General features: G+C 39.3%; 1 protein-coding gene across 1 annotated transcript in view; it reads right to left on the bottom strand.

The window, feature by feature from the left end:
• TAFA2 (TAFA chemokine like family member 2) overlaps window positions 1-21,075 on the bottom strand; it is a 550,254-nt gene extending 529,179 nt beyond the window's left edge. The window contains exon 1 of the mRNA XM_043888396.1: window positions 20,204-21,075. The gene's annotated coding sequence lies outside the window, so the exon portion shown is untranslated. The remainder of the gene's footprint in view (window positions 1-20,203) is intronic.
• Between the last annotated feature and the right edge of the window lie 5,509 nt (window positions 21,076-26,584).

Raw genomic sequence — 26,584 nt, 5'->3', positions numbered from 1 at the left:
AGACAAATCTCCTTGAGAAAACAAATCTCCTAGTGATAAACGGAGTGTAAACATTCACCTTCTTCTGAAATGCTGCCAAAACATGAAAGAAATACTAGCTTCGAAATTTGTCTAACGCATACATCACATCAACCAGGTTCCTGAGACAGATAACTCTGCTTTTACGTTCTTCCATTTCCATATTTGCTCTACCAGAGTAATGTACTTGTTTATTACTTCTGTGGTATTTACTCAAGAGAGACCCCCAAGAACTGTAAACCCTAACTGCAATATGGGCTTTATCAGATAGCAGACTATCTTGGCCTATTGTTATAGTTCCATCCATCAATATTCTATTAATATATACACAAGTTTTGAAAACATGCTCATTCTTACTCATCTATTCAGGCTGCTATAGCATTTGATTGATCTCTGTCCTGAAAACAATAAGTGGCTTGCAACCTATGTGTGTGCGTATGTGTGTGCTCAATCATGTCCGACTCTCTGCGGCCCCATGGTCTGTAGCCCACCAGGCTCCTCTGTTCATGGAATTTTCAGGCAAGAACACTGCAGCAGGTTGCCCTTTCCTTCCCCAGGGGGTCTTCCCCACCCAGGGATTGAACCTGCATCTCCTGCACTGGCAGCCATATTCTTTACCATTTAGCCACTGGGGAAGCCGGCTTGCAACCTAGCAACATTATATTATTCACTTTTCTATGACTCACCATACTTAAGGTTACCACATGATCTCTCTGATTATAAATTATATTATTGCTGTTATGATTATTTTAGTATTAATCATTTTTATTATTACTTTATTATAAACCATCACCTCATTACTGATAACTAATTCATGTAGATGATCTATAGTAATTGAAGAGAATAAGAGAACATAAGCAAACCCTTCAGCTCTACTCTGCTAAAATTTTATATTACAGAACAATTCCAAATTCTGAAATATTCACTGGTATTAAAAGAAAACTACAGCTGTGACTAGAACAAAGTGTGAACAATAATAAGAAACTTCTGCTGCATGACACTCCATTTATAATAAACGATTAGGAAGAGGCATCCCCCCCAAAAAAAGAGAATTTCACCAGAGACTTCAAAGGACCTCTCTTCTTCCCTTTTGATGCATTGCATAGTAATAATACAGAGATAAAGTATGAATAAACACATTTAATCTATTATAATATTAAGAAACTGGCCATAGGCCCACACCTATCATTTTTAAAACTTCATAGAGGATTAGGAAGATGGTCAGAGGAGAACTATATCATCTCTCATATTTATTTTTTTAAATGTAACTGGAAACCTACCAAAGCAAATCATCATAAAAATCTTTATCAAAGAGAAAAATCATACAGATCATGTAGTAGAAAGACTCTTGAAAAAATAAAACACTTCACACAAACAATATTTTTATTTAACAAAATTATAAGTTCAGGAGATAAAAGACAAGGATACTTTTCTTCCTTCCTCCCTCCCTTCCTTTTCCAATAAACATTAAGGAATACCAATATGCCAGAAAATAGGCAAAGAACAGTCTCTGCCTTCAAGAATCACATAATCTAGTGACTAAGGCAAATAAATAAATACTTTCAACAAAGTAAAGTAGATACATTAAGGGATATAAATCAATGTTATGCTTTAAAAAGGGACCATAGCTCCATTTAAATAGAAGACTCTTGACATGACTTAAGTGATATATTCATCAACACACCAAAAAGATCATGTAACTACAATTCAACAAGAAAAATAGAGCATCACAGGAATTAATCTTTGATCCAGAGTGGTTTAATTAGTTTTCTACAACCTCCATGAGGCTAAACAGCATGCTTCATAACCTGTTGATAACTATGTCATTTCTTTCAAGGCAAGAGCTGACTATTCCCTCTTTTTATTGCATATAAAACTCAGTAAAAGTAGGTATTTAATACACACTAACTACACACTAAATGGGCTTCCCTTGTGGCTCAAAAGGTAAAGAATCTGCCTACAAGGATGCAAGAGACCTGAAGTCAATCCCTGAGTTGGGAAGATCCCCTGGAGAAGCGAATGGCAACTCACTCCAGTATTCTCGCCTGGAGAATCCCATGGACAGAGGAACCTGGCGGGCTACAGTCCATGGGGTTGGAAAGAGTCAGACACGACTGAGTAAGCACACACTCACATGCAAAGCTTCATGAACGTGCAAAGTGTTTCCATGTGTAAAGATGCAATTACAATACCAGCGACCTTGGTAAATGGAAAATGATCAACAGAAAACAAACGAAGGCTGCAGGAAGACTTTTGCCTCTGAATTTAAATAATCTGGGTTCAAATTTTAGCTCAGTCACCTAACAAGTTTAGTGACCTTAAATAGAACTATTTTTTAACCTCTCTGACAATCAAGTATTTAGCCATAAAATGAGGTAGAAGATATCAATACTAACCCCTGGGGCCCTTCGCTCATTATGAGGAATAAATGAACAAATATATATATAAAGGTCACTAACTCAGGGCATGGCCCAATGTAAAGTACTCAATAGATGTTAGTCTCCTGTCTTCACTACATACACAGGAAAAAAATGAGGTCCCCTAACTAGAGAAGACTTTGAAGTTTCTCTTCCTTAATTTCCCTTGAAGACATTCTGAACTTAGAGTACTGAAAAAGGTCATTCCACAATCTTCCTTACCAAATGGTTTAAGCTCCCTTAGGAGCAAAAGAACATTTCATGCAAATATGGGCACAATAAAGGACAGAAACAGTACGGATCTAACAGAACCAGAAGATATTAAGAAGAGGTGGCAAGAAAACACAGAAGAACCATACAAAAAAGATCTTAATGACCCAGAAAACCACGATGGATCACACCATCACGGGTATATGCAGAGTACATCATGCGAAACGCTGGGCTGGAGGAAGCACAAGCTGGAATCAAGATTGCCAGGAGAAATATCAATAACCTCAGATATGCAGATGACACCACCCTTATGGCAGAAAGGGAAGAAGAACTAAAGAGCCTCTTGATGAAAGTGAAAGAGGAGAGTGAAAAAGTTGGCTTAAAACTCAACATTCAGAAAACTAAGATCATGGCATCCGGTCCATCACATCATGGCAAATAGATGGGGAAACAATGGAAACAGTGAAAGACTTTATTTTCTTGGCCTCCAAAATCACTGCAGATAGTGACTGCAGCCATGAAATCAAAAGATGCTTGCTCTTTGGAAGAAAAACTATGACCAATCTAGACAGCATATTAAAAAGCAGAGACATTATTTTGCCAACAAAGGTCCATCTAATCAAAGTTATGGTTTTTCCAGTAGTCATGTATGGATGTGAGATTTGGACCATAAAGAAAGCTGAGCACCGAAGAATTGATGCTTTTGAACTGTGGTGTTAGAGAAAACTCTTGAGAGTCCCTTGGACAGTCCCTTGGTTTGACAGGAAATCAAACCAATCAATCCTAAAGGAAATCAGTCCTGAATATTCATTAGAAGAACTGATACTAAAGCTGAAGCTCCAATACTTTTGGCCACCTGATGGGAAGAGCTGACTCAGAAAAGACCCTGATGCTGGGAAAGGTGAAGGCGGGAGAAGGGGATGACAGAGGATGTCATCACTGATTCAGTGAACATGAGTTTGAGCAAGCTCCAGGAGTTGGTGATGGACAGGAAAGCCTGGCGCGCTGCAGTCTATGGGGTTGCAAAGTCAGACATGACTGAGCAACTGAACTGAACTGAGGAGCAGAAGAAAGAACCTGACCTCAATATCAAGCATAAATTTAATCCATTCAGTTAGTTGACTATTATTAAGTATCTACCACATGCCATGGACTTTGTTCCAGACCACAGTCTTTGAAACCTGTGTCTTAGTTTCTGATCTAGATAACATGGTGATTGATACATATTCAACTTCTCCAGTGTTGCAAATTCACCACTTTGAAACAACTTTTAGTTAGATTTAAATATTACTTGGTGACAAAGGATAACATGGAAGAGTTTTTAAAGAGTAGAGAATGAGTTCAATCTGAGACATCCAGATAGAGAGAAGTAGTATACAGTTGGATATTTCAATTGAAAAACCCTTGCTTGGAATCTCAGATTTGGAAATCAGCAACACAGTGGCACTAGTTAAGTGATGAGAGTAAATACGATCAAGGAAATATGAATATGTAGATATTCTAAGAACTGAGTGCTAGGGAACATCATTATTTCAAGGAAGTCAGACATGACTGAGTGACTAAATAACAACTGAGGAAGAGGAACCAGGAAAAGAGGTTCTAAAGAAAGACCATACAATTAAGAAAGGAACCACAAATATTGTTTATTAAGCCTGTGGGGGGCGGGCAGAGGGAAGTTGAGCTGGAGAAGAAGGTAATGGCCATCTAAATCAAATGTCAGAGAAATCAAATAAAACGAAGCCTAAATAAAATCCACTGGGCAAAGAATTTAATTTTTCCCATAAAGAAGTTCAAAGAAAAATAACTTAATAAAAGGTCCATCTAGCATTTGAATGCCTCCAAAATAATGCTCTCCTGGAAGCTGTCCAGTTGCACTTTCATGAGCACCCCAATGTTATAAAATCACCACTTTCTAAAGCTCTTAATCTTCAGACAGCTTTAAATAATTCCAATCTTTTTCTCCTTTTGAATCAAAATCTTACGCCTTGTATGTCTGTCCATTGATACAACACTGTTTTCTAAATATTTGAAGATACAGCCTTACCCTAATGTGCAAATATATTTGTGTCTATATGAAAATGCATATATACATGTATGTGTATTAGCTCTCTCTTCTACTGGATTAAAAACTCCAAGAAATGAGGACTCTTTCTGTTTTACTAAGTATCTGCAGCACATAGCATAGTGCCTGACACATAGCAGGTGCTCCATAAACAACAACTGTAGCAACATATATTGGCAAACAGGGTACTAAACTCTAGAATAAATTAGTGAATGAAATTTTAGCATTCTTTTCTCTGTAGATCTTTTTTCCTTAATTGGATCAATGTTCATGTAACTTTCTAAATCAGTGTAAGAAAGTAAGATAGATTAGGTGCCCTCTGAAACTCCCTTCCAGAACTTTGACTCTATGAAAAACTGATGAGGCACAGCTGCAGTGTAAACACTCTATCGGGAAATCCAAAATACGAGGTTCCAGACCTGGATCTGACACCATTTCTGTGCCCTTTAGCACATCTTGGCTACTTCTTGGACCTTGAGACCTCGTTTATAAGATGAGACTTTTGGATTCTACATTCCCAAGGCTTTTTCCTGATTTAAAACTATTATATTATGGCAGGGAAGGGGTGGAATCAGGTATAAATGTTATAATAAAATGAGTAAAGAAAAATATTCAAAATGCCTACTGATTGCTCTGATTATATCATTTCTTTGAACTGCACATTTTTCTTCTTTTCTGAAGTTATTGTGTATCTACAATAAGCTCCTTTTATACCACATTTTCACTTTGCCATATCCCCAGTCATTTGAAATAAAACTGCCCCGTCATCTTCAACAAAGTGGCTCTTCAAGTGAAAGTACACTGTTGTTTGTTATGATTTTAAATCATATCTTTCCCAAGAGACCTTTCTCTTACGAACAAAACTTTCTAGCTGGGGCTTTTTATAGTTTTAGAGTATAATCTATAGTGATACTTAAATTATTGATAAATAAGACAAATTACCATCAACTACTAATCCATTGTAGAAGCAAATAATTCAGACTAAGAAAGTATACAAAGAGAATATTAAGCATATATATTCTGAACATATATATAATTGCATTGCATGATACTTCTCATTTAAAAAAAAGATTCAATATGTTCTTTTCTAACATTGAGCTTTAAAGACAGATTCCAAAGAAAATATAGTGTAGCTATAATACAGCACTCCTTCAATTTTGTCATCATATTATTAAAAACATCCATAACCCTCAAGAATAGGAACCTACTATTCATGTGACCATGGAGTGTCTTCTGCTATATTATTAAGGAAAAAAATCCATTTACATATATATTTTCTGTTTTCCTCAAAAACGGGATTGTCTGAATTCTTCCAATATAATTAATGTTTCCATGAAGCTTTGTCATTAATCAGAAAATTAGAAGATTGCGCTGTTCAATACTCACCAAGCATTTAGCATCTAATTAGTCTTATATTGACGTTCTACAGAGGCAACGGAGTTTGGCAGCCGGGATTGCTGCCTAAGCTATTCCCACTCTACCCTTAAGAAACCCATTTCTTATATAACCAAGAGCCCAAGAGAGATTTTTGTAAGATAAATGTAATAGAATGTTTCAGCCTGAATTTAAATTCCAGAAAAAGACACACTTTAGCTCACATTTGTTTTGAAATTGGAGCTTTTCCTTTTTTGATTCAAAGGAACAAATATTTGAATAAATGAATAAATCTTTCAAATTTTCTTGAATGCTAGCTCTTTATCTCATTACTTAATGCCTTATCATATGAAATTGGAGGACCATACAAAGCTACATAGGGGAAATCTAAGAGATACTCAAAGAATGCTATGGATGTTATAGTGTAATTTTAATGATACAATTCTAAACTTAGAGAGACAAGACCTACTTAGGATGTTTAGGTAGAAATAATTTGAATCAAGACAGTGTTTTAACCAGCAGTGTGTTAAGCAGAATGGATCTACTTTTCCAAAAAGTATGACTTAGATGCAGTACTCTATGGTTAAAAACTGAGCCCTGAAGACCGGATGTATGATTCAAGATTCGCCTGCTTCTTACGAGCTGGGCAGTCTTGGTCAAGTCACTTAGTTACAAAATAGGGATATCAGTGGTACCTTCTTCTGGAATTACTGTGTACATGAGATAATTCATATGAAGTGTTTCGTACCGTGCCTGGAATGTTGTAAAAGCTCAAATTTTTAATTTTTAAAATATCTATAGATCTCCATAAAGAGTCAAGACCACAGGGGGAAAGTCTTTATCCCCTCCCAGTGCGCTTGTCCATGACAGTCCTAAGGCGGCGGCTGCTGCATCGCTTCAGTCGTGTCCAACTCTGTGCGACCCTGTAGATGGCAGCCCACCAGGCTCCGCCATCCCTGGGATTCTCCCGGCAAGAACACTGGAGTGGGTTGCCATTTCCTTCTCCAATGCATGCATGCATGCTAGGGCGCTTCAGCTGTGTCCAACTCTGTGCGACCCCATGGACAGCAAGCAGCCCAGCAGGCTCCTCTGTCCGTGGGATTCTCTAGGCAAGAATACTAGAGTGGGTTGCCATTCCCTTCTCCGACAGTCCTGAGGAGTACAGCCTTAAAACATAATGATATCCAGGGACAGCAGAGGGGAAATGGAAATAAGGAACTGCAGGCATGCTCCCCAGGTTCCCTGCACTGCTCTCTCCTCCCGCTACCTCAGCATCTCTATACAGCAGGTCATAACAGGAAAGGTGGACTCCTCCGTTTATGAGGCCAAGTTGTAGCAAGCTGAGCAAAAACCCAGGGAGAAAACAACAGAGAGAAAGGTGACTCTTCTTTATGACATAAAAAAGAGCTGAGATTCCTTTCTATATTTCATTGTTCCCCAGGGCTCTCTCCTTGGTGTTTTGTTAAACACTTTTCCTGGAGATCACACCTAATTAGGTTTCAACAGCAGCATGTACACTGATGACTCCCAAATCCCCATGTCTAAACCATAATTCTGTCCCAAACACCAGACCCAAATTTACCACTACTTATTTAGACTTCCTCTTGGATATCCCAAGGGCACCTCAAAGTCAAAATGCTTAAAATTCAACCAACTATCTTCATCTAGATAGACTAGGGTAACTTTGGGGGTCACCCAAGCAAAGACCTATCCTTGACTCTTTCTCTCCCTCTTTTACACATTTAATCTCCATGATCAGTTGGTTCCATCTCCTACATCTAAATTTTGCCTTTTCTTCCTCCCTTCTTCCAACTTCTTTCTTCAAATTCTTGCCATTTCTCACTTGCTCTCTAGCTGGCCTCCCTGACTTCCTATTCCAAACCCTCATGGAACTTAACCTCTATAGTGCCACCAAAGGATCTTTATAAATATCAGAGAAGGATGGGTCTCAAGAAGGACCCCAGAACTAATGGCAAAAGACACAAGACTCTTGAGTAAAATACAGAGGAGCTATTACACAGCGAGAAAAGTGAACATCGCTTTTGAGTCAGTTCCTTTGCCACCAAGTCCCACAGGTTCAGTACAAAAGAGCCCGTATGGACAATGCATATGCACGGCTTTGTGGAACCTTGGGCTTAGGAAATCTTTTATAATAAACTACTAGTAGATATGCCCTTTGCCTTGGAGGGAGACTTTTTTTTTTTTACTAATGCTGGACAGTAAGCAAATTTGCCCTGTGATTCAGAGGGAGACATTATCTTCCAGGACTATTCACTTTTTAAACATGCTTAAAAAGATATTATGGAACTATAGGATACCTAGTGTCTTAAGAGACCCATAGAGAATTTTCTCCCAACAGTTAGGCTTTGAATTCAAGCCAACTTCTTGGCACTCACTAGTTGTGATTTTTACCAGTCTCCACCAATTTCCTTACCTGAAATTGAGGATAGTACTTATCCCGATCTCATAGCGATTTTAAATATCAAATAAAATCACATGCATGAAAGTGTTTTATAAACAATAAGCAGCATGCAAATGTGGTTATTAGTTATGCCTCTGGAATACACTGTTGTTTATTATGTAGATGAAAAATCTAGAATTTTAGAATAATAAAATTAAAGACCAATTAATAAAACACTTATTAAATGCCTGAGTATGTTCTAAGGTAGGCTTAGGTGGTACAAGGTAAAGAACAAATCATTTCCAGATCAAGAATTTCACAGTCTAGGAAGGAAGCAGACAGAGTGGGGTCTAAGATAATGTTCAGGGGATGGAATAGAAGCATAAAAGGATGACCTCTGGTCATCTTTGACATAAAGTTTAGAGGAATCTAAGTAATCATTAAATCCAATCATCTCATTTACATTGAAAAAACTGATGACAAAAATGTTCAGTAACTTTTTCTAGGGTTGACTATCTAGGGGCAAGGTCAGAACTAGAACCCAGTCTTTCAGTTTGGCTAAAAAAAAAAAAGAAAAAAACAACACCTTCACAGAAAGTTCCCATTCCGGGATAGAATTTCTATAAGATCAAGAGGGAAAAATTAGTTTGGCACCACACATCTTTCTCTCCTCTGTAGCTTTAGTTTGTTGCCATTTTGCCTCTTTGTTCCAAGAATTATAATGGATGTATTCTTTGTCTAATTTTTTCCTTCTCTCAAAGGTCATTTCCTCTTCTTCTTGTATAAAAATTCTAGCTAGAACAAACTTCCATTCTGACCCTTTTCCTTCCCTTTCACTCCATCTGGCCCCTATCTCTTACCTTTTCCCCACTATGTCCTGTAAAATGCGAACCCTGCCACCTTTTTAATCCCTGATTGCCAGCTATTCAGCCTGCTTTCTGCTTTCATTTTACTCCAGTCTGCCATACCATCTATTCCGTGAACGTGAAGCAGATTTCACAAAATACAAAGTGAAATATTAGCTATAAACCCTGAGTTTAAAGACTAGATGTAATCAGCTGCTAGGAAAAGATACCAGACAAAGAAGACTATAACTTAAATAGCTTTCCTAGAAATATAACAGAAACTTTGCTCCAAAGAAAAATTCACCAATATACATTAAGCTTGACTTTAATTTTACTTATTGATTTTGAAAATCTTTCAGTACTATACAGTACCTAAATTTTTCATTAACCTCGTATTTGAGATTGAGTTGGGGAAGAAGCACAGATCTATCTTTTTCAAACGTTACACAATGGCCCTAGTTCAATAGCCTTAGATCTTAATTATAAACTATGTTTTTGAACAATACCAAGAAAAATCAGATCTCGTCAGTGTAAAGCCTGTCCTTTGACTCATATTAAAAAGTTCCAAAAATAGGTTTCATATTTCAAAGAGTGAAGACATTATGTCTAAGGGCTTTGAGCACCTTTTTAAGCATATAGGGATGCTAATATATATAATTTAATGCAATCTTTTACAATGAAAACAACCCAATCCAACTTTAAGTTTTTAATGAACAAATCAGCTGACTTTTTTGGTTTTTATGATACTCATGAGTTTCCTTCATATTCAATTACAGTCAAAGAATTTTAATTTTGTGAAATCATCTATGGTGGCAAGCATTTAAAAAAACTGTTTAACCCAGAAGGACTAAAATAAAATCAATACTTGAATGCATACTATCTGTACAAAATAGCATTTAAAATTAGAACACCAGTAATTTTCAATATCACTGAAGCCAAGAACAATGATATCACAGTCAATAGTGTTTCTGAAGGTGAAAGAGTGAAGCAAATCTGGCTCATGATAAATTATGAAAATGGTAATTATGTGGATAAGACTAAAAGGCTTTAAATTCCCTAATGAATGATGAGTCAAGTCACTGACAAGAGCAATCAAAATATATTCCATATGTGATTAACAACACTTAAATTTGACATTGACAAATATTATTTAATTTATACAACAGCAGAATCATAAGCACACGTAGTCTCTAAACCTCCAGGTTACAATAAATTGTAGAAAGAATGGAATATCGGTCAGCATGCTCATTTTGTTTTTTGTCTTTGATGTTTTGACTAGAATGCATTTATTTTTTTAATGCCAATATACCTTTCAGGTTAGAGATGGAAATTCCAAGTCAAAATAAACCCTCTTTCTCTCACACACACAGCCACACTGAACACAATTAGAATAAATGACAGTTCGTATAATACTTGCTCACACATTGAAGCAACATACAAAAAGACATTCTATCAACATGAACGATTGATCATTGTCCTGTTAAATGTATTAAGTACCTGTTGGATGCCAGACACTGCGCTAAGCACCAGGAATCAATAGAAACATGTTTATGGTTCCGCCTCACAGAGCTTACAGTCTAACAGATTCAGGAAAATCAATTCACATCATTACTCAGCTACGAGCAAAGCTATTCAATGTCATAGAAACTTCGAAAGCACTTAAAGGAAACTGACTAAGATTTAATAGCATTAATCATACAACATGCAAGAAACCAAACCGCTTCCCTCTGACATGTCTAAATCTACTCTAGGATTGAAATTAACAAACCAAGAAGAAAACCTAAGAATTTCCAGGACATTGATAAAACTGGCAACAGAATTTTTTTTTAACTGGGCTTGTAACATGAGATCTAAGTCATCTCTCAGTTGAATCGAGTTACGCATCTGAGATACAACACCTCTGGCATTAGTAAAACTGGTTTAGAAAAAAAATAATTGTAAAAAAGTCAAATACCCTAAATAATAAGTTATTATGCCTTCAATGTTGAAGAAATCACTTTTTTTTGAAAGCTATTTAGGATGAGCAGAGCAAAAAAGAAAAGGGGAGAGATTCACTTCAAAAGTTATAAGCACAATAAACACACACAGAAAACCGTCTTTTTCCAACTCCATCCTCCCACATATTCCTAATAACTACTTAAGTTGAACAAAAATCAAGACACTGTGGCCAAAATTGTGACATTTAAACTTAAAGAAAGCAATTACTGTTGAAATTACAAAAATGATTTGAGGATCTAAAACTGACTTCTATACTAGACTAGATCTGTGTTTAAGATAACGCCTTACTTATAAAATAAACTTATTTCTTCAAACGGTAGGAAATAAATGAAATTTTCATTAATATGTGAAGAAAAGGCAATCTCTGATATGTTTGGGGGGGAAAATATGTTCTCTAAATAGAAGACTAGAAAACTAAGCATAACGCTTATGAATTCTATGCTCAAATTAAAGAGCCTTGGAGAAAAGTGTTTGAAGTCGGTGGCCAAGTTTAGGCTGCTTACTACAAGGAGAAGCCTGTCAGAGAAGTAATAGTCGGAGCCTTTCTGCTTGCATGGATTGAAATGCAGGTGAAGAAGCTCTCTAAAACCTTGCAACTCCAATGCCAGCAGCACTAGCCCCACACAAGAGCTTATCAGAAACGCAGTATCTCCAGACCCCCCTGCAGAACCTACATTTTAGCAAAATGACCCCAGATGATTCGTGTGCATTTCCAACTTTAAGAAGCACTGATCTAAAGGAAATGGTTTTACGAAACTATAGAGCTATTCCAGATACCTGGCATACACGTAAACTTCTGTATTCCCAGCACATCGCTTAAACCCTCCAAAGTACCATCAACATCAAGAGGAGTTCAGCATCAACGGTACAATGAGCCCATAATAAGAACACTAAAACCGGGGGTGAGGTTGAACCACTCGTTATGATCAGTCAGCTCTTCCAGCTAAGCCTTTTGCTGTCAACCACCCTGGCTCCAGATGCAACTGGGGTTGGAGGATTGTGGCTACCGACAACAGAAGGGCAGGCATACACATATCTCCCTAGCGAGCTGTCTTCACATATCCCTCTGTCAACAGTGACATACTCATGACTCTTGGCCTGCATACAGCCTGCAGACATATCTGTTGGCCCACCCAGTGTTCCAAGTTTGAATGGTGTCATGTATAAATCTAAAACTTCCGCATTAAAAATTTTACACTTCTAAGTCCTCTTCTACAGTTCAGAAAATCTAGCAACACCAGGCCCACATTCTGGCGTGGCCACAAACAGAGGCAAGGCTCAGGTCTCCCATCCTGAATGTTGGCCAGAATCTCTACCATTCCCCAGAGTCTCCCCAACACTGTAGCTGAAACTGGGTGTCTGTTGCCATTTGTCATCTTCCATTTGGCCAGCTTCACTGATTCACACTCCCAGCCAGACTCCTATGCACATTTGAATTTGCAACCCCTTTAAGAGTCTCCAGGGAGCATCATGTCACTGATCAAGTCATTCAGTCTATCTGAATTTCTTTCTTTCGTGTACATAAAACAGGAAAAGGAGTCATTGTTTGTGTTACACTGGTTTGAAAATCCATCTTTTGAGCTAGAATCAACCCACTTAACTACATATTATCTCACCTTAGATATATACTGTGATATTATTCTTCACAACTCATTCCAACTCAGATATTTTAACTATTTCTTTTTGGAACTATACTTCAGTTATAAACAAAAGAGCAGCTATAGCACAAATACATGGTTGAACCATTCCTCCAGATTCATTTCAAAACTTTAAGTATTATACTAAAATGGTAAATTCTGTATCTTTGTTTACCAAAATATCCCCAAGCACCTAGTGAGTGTTCAAGACATTGAATAGATCCATGAACTTTCCCAAGGATTATAAATTGTCAAAAGTTCACATGCAGATTTTTGAATGAAGGTGTTTAATTATCAACAGGTATATGAAGATTATTCATTTGTTAACCTAGTTCTATTTGGGTTAATCAACCAAATAATTTTCTTTCAGTGACTCTGAAAACCAGCAGTAGAGAAGAGACATGTAACTCCAACAAAAACCTAAGACTCAAGGCCTGTTACAACTTATTCTGCAACAAAACAGCATCATGCATACTAGGAAAAAATGGATAAACAAAATAAGCGTTAGTCTGATTCCATTTTGTGTCCCTTCATCTATAGTCTTTAGTCGTCATCATAAACATCATTAACATCATTACCATCCCAATCATATAGAACTGAACTTTGGCAAACTGCTTACTGAAAAGCACTTCTGGAACATTTACTGGTGTTCCAGGAACTTTCTGTGCTAGCCATATCTTGACTTTCTAAATAAAGGCATACACTGCAACATTATTACACTTCCCACACCATGAAGCTTAATAGGTCAGGACACAGCAAAAAATACATTTTTAATCATCTTGAAAACTTGAATGAAGCAAATATATTGCTGAGAAACTGAGGCACAGAGAAGTAAAGTGACTTTCTTGTGGTTATGTGGTTATTTATTGGTAGAGCTACAAAAGAATTTCCAGAGCTCTCACCACGGTACCACACGGGCTTTATAAAAATCATTTTCAAAATGTATTTGCTAACCAAAATGCAAGCCAATGAATTTTAACCCCTCAACAAATAACGTGATGAGCAAATATATCTTCAAATAGCAAACTCTAAATTTTGACCCAGTTCTGGTATATTTATACACACACCAACAATCAATCTAAAAGAAGTTTGCAACAAATGCTAAATATGCTTCTTAGCAGGAAACTACTGTGATATAACATTTCAGGACCTAAAGCTAAGGGAAAAAAAAAAAATTAGGCTAGAATTTTCCTTGAACTTAAAGCTGCCCAAAATGGGGCCTCTGTTTCCAGAGTCTGAGATTTCAATACCCTTGGCCTTTGGATTGCCTGCCTAAAAGGTAGATCACCTACCTCCTTTCTCCTTATATGCCATGAAAGAAAACTAAAGTTAGAACGGTTTCACTCAATTCAAGCCAACTTTCTGAAGAAAATACAAACCAAAGCAGGACCAGGTCACTGCTGCTGATACGTCTGATGGCCATTCTAAGGAAGAATTTACTGAACTCTTCAACACCAACAAGTTTGAGTATGCCATCCATCATAGGTAAAACTAAACTAAGAGGGAAACAGTAACAATAATTAGGTTTTCCACCTTAAATACTTTGGAACTGCCATAAACTAATATAAATTAAAAATACAAGTGTATATGTTGCTTTCCTCAAATGATCTGAATTGACCACTTCTGAATTCTTGACTGATCTGAGCAGTCCCAAACTGGCTACATCAATGCACAAAGCTCTATTATTTGAGTAGACATAAGTTCTAGGGGTTTAAAGGGCTTGTTATCTTGAAGAACATATTCTAACAGTCTCAGTGTTCTATTACTAGACTGAGATTTTGTTATTACTATTCCTGTGACCACATAACCCTTTTGTAGTTGGCTGTTTTTGCTTACTCCAATCTATAAAGTCAAAAAACATGAAGCCAGGATAATGCAGACTAGGATAAATAACACACGTTGCTTTTCTCATCTAGATGGTCTTTACCATAACAGAGCAGGAAAGGACAAGCATATGTTTTCTCCAATATTTAAGTACAATTCTTTTGCGGATCTCCAAGAAGAATGTTCAGAGTGAAAACTCAGTCAGAGCCAAATAAAACTAAAGCACAGCTTTTACACAAAAATAATTTTAAATGATCAGTTTTTTTGCACCAGAAATAATGTCTTCTCATAGCCCAGGTGATTCTGCTCAAAAATTTTAACTTTAAAGCACATATACACTTTTCAAAAAATGTTCTGTCACAGTGCCTACCATGGATATCTTCATGAATTCACTTATAAAGAGCTGTATAATCTGCTAGCTCCATAATCTGTTCTGTATTATTAAACTCAACAGAAAGCTCCATATGCAGCAACAGGAGGCCATAGGCAATTAACACTGCAAATGGTAAGGCTTAGAATCTTTGCATGACCTTTAAAGGTCAACACAGTTGCCCATTCACATGCATGCAATTATACAGTGACTAGTTCATAGCAGGGAAAAAAACTCAAAAATATTTAGTAAAACAAACCTTGCATTCATCAAAAGCTACTTTGCACTCTCCAGGCTTTATATGAAGACTTAGCTTTATGTGGCTCAAGAAAAAAAAAGAGCAAGGGAGACTTGTTGGGATGATTGTCCCCATTTTGTCAAAGTACTAAATTCAGCCTGCCACTATAATTGCTAAGAAGGCAGCATTATCACATTATCCAATCTCTGTCTCTGTAAAAAGTTTCCAAAATCCACTGTGTAAGACGAGAACTATAAATATAAATGTAATTGAATAAGTATGTTTTGGCTATTGCTAGGGGAAAGGGAGATGTACCTTCTCTAACTGGCCATTCAGGGTAAATTATAAAATAATTACAGGAGCTATGGAGTAATTTAGGAGGCTAAAGGAAGTGATTAAAAGGACTTTATCAAATAAAAGCATATAAGCTCTGATTCCCTAGTTATATTATATACCCCATATGGATAATTATGAATAAAATGGAATACTCTCCTCATAGCTTATATATTCATGTCTTATATGAATCCCAAGTAACCTGAAAGTCTTCTATTTTTTAAATGTTAATAAAAATCAACTGCATAAATTTTTCCCTAATTCCAGTCACTAGGTGGCCTACACTTATAGTAAAGTGTAAAATGTATAGGGTAAAACCCAACACATACATGCAGTACACACATTGGAAGTGGGTGGGTTTAGGAAATTTAACAAACTTGGAGTGTAATATCAATATGTTTCTGGAAATTTTATAGATACCATATGAAACCAGAATAGCATTTTCTCATGTAATGCACAGTTTGTGTTTTGACTGCAGAGGTACATATTTAATAAAGAGAATACAGATATATTCACTGTTTAAAATGTGTTGAGATTGCCAGTCATGGTGTCAATAAAAACATTCCAAAGAGCCCTTACATAGAGGACAAAACTGATTTTTTTTTTGCATTTTTAGCCTAATGAATAAAAATATCTCCAAAAGAAAGAACTGAAGAGAAAAAATATTGCCTGCAACAGTGGCTCAAAGATTAAAGCTCAATTATAAGCAACCTTGTTAAATGACAGTTACGGTTGCACTGTAGGTCAAATCATGTAAAAGAGTGAAATATTAGGTACTTTAAAAATATAGACCTTTTTTTAAAGGCTTTCTCTCCTCTTCAATACACGGTTTCCGTTAAATGCATATGTGTGTATGCACATACATATATAAACATATTGAAGTAGAGATTAGAGTCATATTGCCAGAAAAAAGTATTTAAGTACCATTTTTCTTCACATTCCAATTAAGTCTAACCATTCCTCTTAAAATTTCTGTCAAGAGTGAGGAGAAGACAAAAACTGTTAGCTATATATTATTGACAAGGTCACTGACTCATTGTGCCAAATGAACAGAATCAGACTTTCTAAAAATTACCAGTGGTCAATGACAACTTAAAAACCAAAACCAACTCCTAGGTCGCTATTTGCGGGGCCTGACTTTCCCTCACCCCTATTTCAGACTGCATTCTAAACCTAAAGTAAGACTGTTCTCTAAAAAGACTCATTGTGAGAATATATTCCTCTTTCAGTAGTACAGTTCCATGTGCTCCAAGTAGTTCAAAATAAATCAAAGAATTTTCAAACAAAATGGCAAATTCACTGTATTACCTGGCATTAAAATCAATGGTTCATAAACAATATATATCTCATGAAACACTGTGCAGGTATGTGGACCAGATACGAGGTTGATGCAGCTGATTTGGCCTTCATATCTAGAAACACTGTGTTAATGCATTTCTTTCTCTTTGTTTTGATGGAGCCCTACAAATAACAGGTTGATGAACTGCATTTGTAAATGTCAGGTATAGATCAAAGGGGGCTGCGTTAGATGCTTATTTTACTTCAACTTATGGTTTTTCACCTAGAAAACAAAACTGCATTGCACAGTCAAGTTCCTTATTTTTACTTGAATCTTCAACGAGCAAAACAGCTGCAGAATAATGTGACTTAATGAGGCATCCCTAATAAAATACTGGAGAAGTAAAAGCAGGGGCACTGAACTGTTTGCACTCTGGTTGTTTCATCGTCTCAAATATATTAGAAATAAAGTGAAGACACTTTAGAACATTCCTAGTTTGGGACATGTGTTAGAGAGGCAAATGCCCATCAGCTTGCTGCCACAGCTGAACTTAGGCAGAATCGGACAGTACCTTTGATCAAAGCTCATGATTTAAAAAAAAAAAAAAGCCTGGAAAATGCTAGAGAGGCACATATTAGCCTATCTATATAGGATAATCCATACTTGCAACTAGTGATGAATCAACCCTAAAATGCACTTTCAACATTTCAATACTCAAAAACACTTGGTAAAAGAATCAAAATTAAAATACTATATTGAAGATACAGAACCCAGGACCACTAGAACTTCGATACTATACAAAACAACTTCCACAAAACCTATCACTCCCTAAGCTTCATCACTTCATAAATTTTTAAAAAGGAAAAGTGGCCATGTCTAAAAACAGATCTTTTTACAGCTGTGTTATCACATTTTATAACTTGGTGTTTAGTAAATACTATAATGCAGTCTTCAAGCAATACGTACCTTTCTTGACATAGATCCATGGGATCTCAATGAATCTTCACTCTCCAATCTGTCACTTAAAATAGCTAATACTTTTCAGCTTCAAAAGCACACAAACTCAGTAACCCTAGGTTCCTTTTTAGCACAACTTATAGCACTATAGGTGTTTGCTTTTATGCCAAGTTTTTGGTTCTTCCTTAAGAGACGTACATCATAGCACTATATATAAATATGTAAGTTCAAGCACCCTAAACTATAAAACTGTGTTAAAGGCAAGAATCAAGATTCCAGTCTCAAAAAAAAAAAACCCTAACTTGAAAAAAGCAACCTACTGAAACTGTGTTCTGCCTCTTAAAAGTCACTGTATATAAGAAGTCAGTTGGCAGCGTGACACTGTTCTCATAGTATTATATCTATAAATAATGTAACCCAATTTTTTTCACTGAAAGTTAAGAAAATGAAAATAAAATAAACTCCAGTGTGGTTAGTAATGGCCTTTCAATGGCTACTGATGACTTTAAAAATTAGCATTCTACAAAGGTCAATATGCAAACAACTGACCCAGGAGGAGATCCAAAACAGGATAAAGTAGGAAGAGAGAAGATTAAATGTGTCTGATCATTTTTAATCATCTTAGGTGCGAGATGTGAAACTGTAAAAGAGTCACTAGTCTGAGAGTACATGTGCAAACATGGGAAGGCTGGAATAAATACAGATAATCTTAATGCCTGGTTTTTAAAGGGTTTAGAAGTGCTTTCAGCCTCCTCTGCTAGTTATTGTCATTTAGCACTTTACACAGAAATCTTAAATTAATTACTCATTTGTCTTAACTTACACTGCCTAATAGATCAGTTTTAAAGTGTTAATTGATAACAGTCTGAATGCTGATGTCTCAAGCAATCTAGTTGGGGAAGACAGGAATCAGATAATTATCATGCAGTCAATAGTCATTAAAATTCATCCTGTCATGAGTAAAAGGCCCTTAAACACCAGCTGCTTTGGGGTTACTTTTCAGAGCAAAGGTTGCATACAGGTTTGGCTTTGTTTTTTCAAGAACAACGCTAGCAAAATTCAAGACGGTATTTAACACTCTCAAAAAGATTATTTTCTGTCTTATGGTCGCAAGCCCAACTCACCCAGCACCCGGTGAAGAGAGGCTAGCTAGTTACTCTAGCGACTACACCTGTGATTCCACAGCTCCAGGCAACTGTTCAACACTTGCTCAGGAAGTAGGATACCGACTCCCCGACTCGGAAAGCTTCGCATCTATTCAGGGGCTCTCAAGCACCGACAGTTCGTCCTTTTTATGTGGAGACTAGATAGCTCAACCTGCAGTTCTAGGGGAAAGAGGGCGATGGACCTCAAACTTTGCTTTGCAAAGGCAGTTTCTGGAAATAACACGTTCCCCACTGACAGTGGCCTAAAAGAAAACACTTCTTGGTGGAACCTGGCCTTTTGCAATGGAAGAGGGAAGGGCCAGGCAAGCAGTGAGGCAGAAAAACCGTGTAGTATTAGCAAGATTGTGGGGACATCCATCCGGAAAGAAATGAAAAACCGTTAGTTTCTCGAAGCTCTTTGTGTGTGTGTGTGTGTGTGTGTGTTTCCTGAACGCTGTTCCTAAAATGATCCTTGTCCTAAACCTCTCCCGTAGTATCCTTTACTAGATCTTTATCTCAGTAGTAAAGCGTCTGCTACCAAATCTAAGTACAGCCTTTACGGAGACAAGGCGCCAGAACTTATCCAGATGATTCTTGATGAAAACAGTCAGAGGTGGAGAAAGCAATCGCCTCATTGAAACACCCACCTTCTGCAGACAGGCCCGAGAAATAATCAGAAGTAGACAGAAAGTGGGGTTTTCGGAAAGACGACCTGGCATGCTACTGATGTCAGGGTCCCTTATACGCGACTCCCAGCTTCTTATTAGGAGTCCAAAATGATTACCAACCGAGACTGGTCAGGTAGAGGGATGGAATTCAGACCCACTTCAGTCCTCGGCCGGATGGATCGCTGTGTTAGGAGAAATGGGGCAGAGAAGAGAGCGAAGAGAGGAAGGGCAAAGCTCTCGGAGCCTCCTCCGCTTGCTCTGACCCCCTCGGCGTTCCTCTACTCCCGCCCCTAGCCGGGCCGCCCAACTAGCATCTGCCATCACCCCCTCGCTGCCCCCGGGCGAGCTCCCCACAGCCCCCGACCCCCAGGTCCTCCGGCTGCCGCGCGAGCCCCCAGCGCCGGCGGGAGGCGCGGCCGGCACCTACCTGCAGCCCGGCTTCCTGGTGGCGGCAACACCTAGCGATGCTCCTGCTGCTTCCGCGGACCCGCGCCAGTCTTATCGCTCTCGCATCGCTTCCGAGATGCCAATCCGCCGTTACCGTTCTGGGGCATAGGGAACCGAAGTCTGGAGGTGTGTGCTAGCGGAGGGCGTGTGAGTGTGGCCCCGAGCGTGCGTGTGTGTGTGTGTGTGTGTGTGTGCGCGCGCGCGCGCGTTTCCTCCTCCGATAGCAAAAGAGGGTTCAGGAATCTCTTGCCATCCAAACTGGAATCCCCTTAAAGTGGGCGGAAGCTGATGTGCGGGGAGCCTCGGCTCTTTCCTCCTCTCGTTTTTCTCGAGTCAAAGTAACCAAAAGATTTGTGGACTGGGGGAGACCCGAAGTGCCCAGGCCTCGCCGGCGCCCGCGGTCGCCCGCGGTCCTCGCCGGATGCGCGCGGTGCGCTCAGCTCCTCACACTGCGAGAATGAAGGCGGTCTCGCAGCAATCGCCGCTCTTCATCCCTGATTTGTGTGCGTTTAAAACGCCGAGTAACGACTTTTCCTCCCGCTGCACGTCGCCTCACACGGATACACACGCACACATCCTCAGTGCCTTGTCTCCCGCCCTCCCTTTTGCTCTCTGGGGAAAGGCAATTGGACGGAACAGTTCACCTTCAGGAAAGCCGCCTCCGCCGCGTACTTCTCCAGTTCCCCGGCTCTCGCAGGTCCCGGGTCCCCGGCGGGCGACAGCGGCTGGGGAGGTTCGGGGCAGGACGGAGGAGAGGCTCCGAGCTCGCTGTCCTCCGCCCTCAAGACGCTGGAGTTGCTCGGTGCAGGCAGGCGCTAGTGTTCCGGCTTTGAGCAGATAGGTCTCGGCTGATGCCGGTTCCGAGACTTGGCGCCAAGTCCACTTAACAGCAACTCCTAGCCAGCTGCAGCCCCTCGATCCCGCGTCGAAGTGCTGCGGGCAGAGCCCCACGCAGCCCAGCCGCTGCTCGTCTAGGCATCATGGGCTGGATGGGGTGGAAGCGCCGCTGTCCCCCTGTCCCCGTACGCTGGCGCGGTCACCACCGAGAAGGTGCGAGCTCCGACATCGAACACCAGCGAGCAGGTGCTGTCTGTGCCAATTCGCTAAAGAACGGGAGAGAGATGAGGCGGGGGGGACGGCGGAGGAAACAAATCAGACCCCCGGAATAAAAGGAAGCTGTTTAGTAACCGAAGCCTCCTCTCCGCCTCGCACCCTAGGTGCTGCACTGTCAAAAACACACTAGTGGGTGCCTTTTAGAAAGTCACCGTAGAGGACAGAATCCCCCGTCCCACCCAGACCCCTTTTTCCACCCAGCCTGGAAGCCCAGGGAGCTCGGGACGACTGGCTTCCCTGTGTGGCGCAGGGAGAACGCAGGGAGAAAACACCTGCCAACACTCCAGGTTGAGTTAAGCTAGAAAATGCGAGGGCAGGACCAGGCGGCGTCGCCTCCCTCCATCTCTCTTCCCAATAGCCACCTCTGTTCAGCAGCCGCACCTGCTTCTGAGAGCGAACTGCGGTCTTGTAGAAAAAGAAAGCGGCAATAAAAGATGAGGGCAGCGGTTGGTAGAAAAGCTGGACTATGTCTCCCTCTAGAGGGAGGTCCGGGTTAGTACGCTTTACAGGCTGTAACTTGACAGGGACTTGAATTTTTCCACGAAGAAAAAGAAGAGTATCTGGCTTCAGAGACTTTTTTTGGTTTTACAAATCCCAACCTTTAATTTATTTATAGACAGGATTTGTGCCGAAGGCCTCGTTAAGTAGTGTCCTTGATAAAGGAACCTTACAGTCTTTACAGAAATTTAACAGCAAGACGCTGAAAGGTCATGTCCTTACAGGTTTGGTCCATTTGGGTGCCGACTTAAACAGTAGGCATAAGGGTTCGAATGAAGAGTCTTCTAAGGTTCAATTTGACTAAGTCTGGCCATGAGCAAAACTTTAATCTAGTGACTAGAGGATTATGCAAAAATTAATAAGTATGAATAATGAATTTGGAAAATCTAAAACAAAGAAATGACCCTGATGGATCCAGGAAATCTTACAAACCCCTTATATCTAGGGATAACTCACAGATCTTGCTTTGGAGCCAATATCCATACCTTATTTAACTAAACTAATCTCACAATGAGTATTACTCACAAAAGTAATACTGGTTGCCACATTTACAAAGAAATGTGGAACATAGTTTCACTTTTTAGCTATCTTAAATTGTACTAGGCTGGGGTGATCGTTTTAATAAGTAGTGTTACCAAGCCAAAACTTGGGTCCACTCACCCTTGGGCAGTAAAGCCGATCTCCTGACAGTCGGTTGTGGTAAGGGAAAATGCAGTGATTATTGTGGGCATCAGACAAGGAGTTCTGGGTTTTTTGGGGGCAACAGCATTGGCACTCCTTGTCTGGCTCCAACAATAAACATTGCTCTTTCCTTCACCACAACCCAGAGTCTGTAGATTGGCTTTGCTAAACCAGAGGAAGTGGACACAAGTTTGATTCAGTAAGATAGTGTCACAGATGTTACAATGTTTTGTTACTTCGGTCAAGTTAAAGCTAGGGCCCATCTGTCACATTAATATTTAGATTTTGTGAACTATTTGAAAGTTTTAATTCAAAATATTTCTGTATGATACATGAAACTATATAACAAAAAAGAAGCAGACGCACAGATACAGAGAACAAACTAGTGGTTATCAGTAAGGGGAGGAGAGGGGCCGTATGGGGCTGAGGGAAAGAGGTACAAAGTACTGGGTCTAAAACAGGCTCAACGATGTGTTGTACGACACCAAGAATACACCCAATGTGCACGTTTGCTCAGTCACTCAGTCATGGCCAACTCTTTGTGACCCCGTGGGCTGAGGCCCTCCAGGCTCCTCTGTTCATGGGATCCTCTAGGCAAGAATTCTGGAGTGGGCTGCCATGCCCTTCTCCAGGGGATCTTTCCAAGCCAAGGTTTGAACCCATGTCTCTGATGTCTCCTGCATTGGCATGCAGGTTCTTTACCACTAGCACCACCTGGGAAACCATAAGAATATAGGCAATAGTTTGTAATAACTATTACAAAAGTTATAATGGAACCTTAAAAATGTATAAAATGAAAAGTATAAAAAATGTATAAAATGTATACATTTTATAAAATTGTATAAAAATTGTATAAAATGTATACATTTTATAAAATTGTATAAAAATGAAAAAATGTATAAAATGAAAAGTAACCTTTAAAAAATGTATAAAAATTTTTAATAGTAAAAATAAGCAGGAAAACAAAAATTCCATTTAAAAATTATTTTTCAATGTATTCAAGTTTTTATTAAACTCCTTTCCATTTACTCTGAATTTTTGGAGTAGTTCTATTTTAATGCGATAATTAATTTAGTTTAGGGTTAAAGAAAGAAAAGAATTTATTTTAAAAAATAGCTTAGACTAATTGAAGTCATTTGAAACAAGGAGCGAATGCTTTTAAAGCCAAATTCAGCTTTCTAATTGCGGTTTCCTGGACACTTTGGGTGACGTACGTGTCTGGTGAGTTTACTGTCCACTCTACAGCGTTGCTTACAGGTTTTTCTACGATGCTGTGCTGTAGAATACTGTCATAGTTGCTATTTGCTGGTACAGTGTAGTTTTTACCCTTTCATTTGAGTAATAGCATGACACATGTGTGCTCAGTCATGTACTTTGTAATCCCATGGCCTGTAGCCCGCCAGGCTCCTCTGTCCATGGAATGTTCCAGGCAAGAATACTGGAGTGGACTGCCATTTCCTCCTCCAGGCCATCTTCCCAACCCAGGCTTGGAACCCGTGTCTTCTGTGTCTCCTGCATTGTCAGGCGGATTCTCTACCACTGTGCCACCTGGGAAGTCCTCATGGAACACACGTGCACACACGCGCACACACACACACACACACACACATGCACGCACCCACCCACACACACACACATGAGCCAAAGCTAAATAATATGGTTTTATTCTTTTAGCTAATTGTACTAGAGTAGATTTGAATCAGTCAAATACATGTCAATCAGTTGAGGTACCCTCACCTGGTCTCTTTCAAAAGATTCATATCATATGGTCAAAGACTTTTATTTTGTTCCTCTTGCCTAGAAACTTTTCCCAGGAAGCAAGGTTTACATTTTAAGACACTTGGCCCTACTGTTTCACTGCCAATCCTACGGTAATTCTCAATCAGCAATGTTACGTAGTAGGATGGAGTCCAAGCAGGAATGACTACCTGGGCTCTGTGCTGGGAGGAATAGCCGTTTACAAAATCATTTTAGAACACTGGCTTTCCTTTCTTACAAGAAATATAAAGCATACTTTATAATCCCTCTAGCTTCTAATTCAGTAGCTCTCAGTGACTACAGGAAAATCTATCATTTTTTCATATTGCTAAATTTGTATTTTATTGTTAAAGTGTATGCCATTTCATCCTATTTTCAATATTAAACCCATATGTTTTTACAAAAATGTAGAAAAGAAGTTCATAAAGAGAACAAATGTATAAATTAATTACAAAAATAATAGAATTTTCTTATCCAAACTCATAATTCTATAATAGCCTTTGTACTTTTTGTAAATATCTAGATAATTTCTGATGATTTTTAGGTCAAGGTTTTCCTATTTCCAGCACCTCCTAGACTTTGAAATCAAGTATTTTGTTTTCCCTCTGAAACAAAGCAGCAAATATGTCCCAGTTTAATAGAAATCTTGAGATGATATTTGTAATCATCTGTTTATTTAAACTGCCTGCCTCATCCCATATAAGCAGTAAAAAATAATTACTTGAAATGCAGAACTTCACTGATAGCAACTCCATGTATAGCTCTTCACATTCTGAGGGCTTACTAAAACATCACTTTGGGGCACTTTAAGCTTTTTGCTAGAGGCTTTCTATTAAAAATTCTCAAATCCTTAAGTCCTCACAACATGCCATAAAGTACACAATGTGTGTGTGTGTGTGTGTGTTAGTTGCTCAGTCGTGTCTGATTCTTTGCGACTCCGTGGGTTGTAGCCCACCAGGCTCCTCTGTCCATTGAATCTTTCAAGCAAGAATACTGGAGTGGGCGGTCATTCCCTTTTCCAGGGGATCTTCCTGACCCAAGGATTGAACCCAGGTCTCCCGCATTGCAGGCAGATTCTTTACCATTTACATCAAAGAACATGATATAACCCCATTTTACACATTAAAAAAAAAAATTGAGACAGTTTCACTGTGATTAAGTGGCAGAAGTAGAAATCAAACCGGATGGATCTACTTGAATCCAAAACCAGTTTTTGGTTTGGTTTTGGCTTTAATTTTTTTTTTTAATCTATTTACTGTTGTCTGTGCTGGATCTTCATTGCAGCTTGGGGCTTTTCTCTAGTTGCAGTGCTCAGGCTTCTCGTGGCAGCAGCTTCTCTTGCTGTGGAGCATGGGTTCCAGGGCACGCAGGCTTCAGTAGTTGTGGCTCAGGGGCCTAACTGCTCTGCAGCATGTGGGATCCTCCTGGATCAGAGACTGGACCTGTGTCCCCTGAGTTGGCAGGCATATTCTTTACCACTGAGACACCAGGGACGCCCCTTGGTTTTTATTTTTGTTTCTACCCTCCCCAGCACCACCACTAAAATAGGCTGTCTTCTATATTGCAGGGAAATAAAAATCATTTGGACCTGGATATGGGCAAAAACTTGGGCTTCCCAGTGGCACTGGTGGTAAAGAACCCATCTCCAATGCAGGGGACATGAGACTCGGGTTCAATCCCTGGGTCAGGAAGATCCCCTGAAGGAGAGCATGACAACCCACTCCAGTATTCTTGCCTGGAGAATCCCATGGACATAGGAGCCTGGCGGGCTACAGTCCATGGGGTCGCAGGGAGTCGGACAGTACTGAAGTGACTTAGCATGCATCATGCATGGAAAAACTTAAGCAAAGAACATGGGTACATTAATAAGAATAGAAGGAAGTTATTTGTGGGAGAGAGAGAAGAAAAGCAAGCACCAGCTCCCCTCAGTGCTCTGAGGGTCTAGGATATTAAAACAAATGAGCAAAAAGTTCCAATTTCTAGTGTGTGAGTGAAGAAGAGTGCCACTCATTCCCCGCTGTCTCCTTTTATTTTGTTTACTTGGTGCTAATCACCTCATTCCATCTTTTTCGGTAATGTCTCTCTCAGTCACTTTTGTTTTCATGAATCAGGTACACAGAAGGAAGCATAGAATCCATTTGGTGGCTCAGCTGGTAAAGAATCTGCCTGCAACGCAGAGACCTCGGTTCAATCCCTGGGTTGGGAAGATCCCTGGAGACCTGGGTTCAATCCCTAGGTTGGGAAGATCCCCTGGAGAAGGGAATGGCAACCCACTCCAGTATTCTGGCCTGGAGAATTCCATGGACTGTAT

The sequence above is a fragment of the Cervus elaphus genome, chromosome 3 (genome assembly GCF_910594005.1).
Source record: "Cervus elaphus chromosome 3, mCerEla1.1, whole genome shotgun sequence".
In the NCBI taxonomy this organism is placed as follows: Eukaryota; Metazoa; Chordata; class Mammalia; order Artiodactyla; family Cervidae; genus Cervus; species Cervus elaphus.
This window is presented reverse-complemented; position numbering and strand designations above follow the sequence as displayed.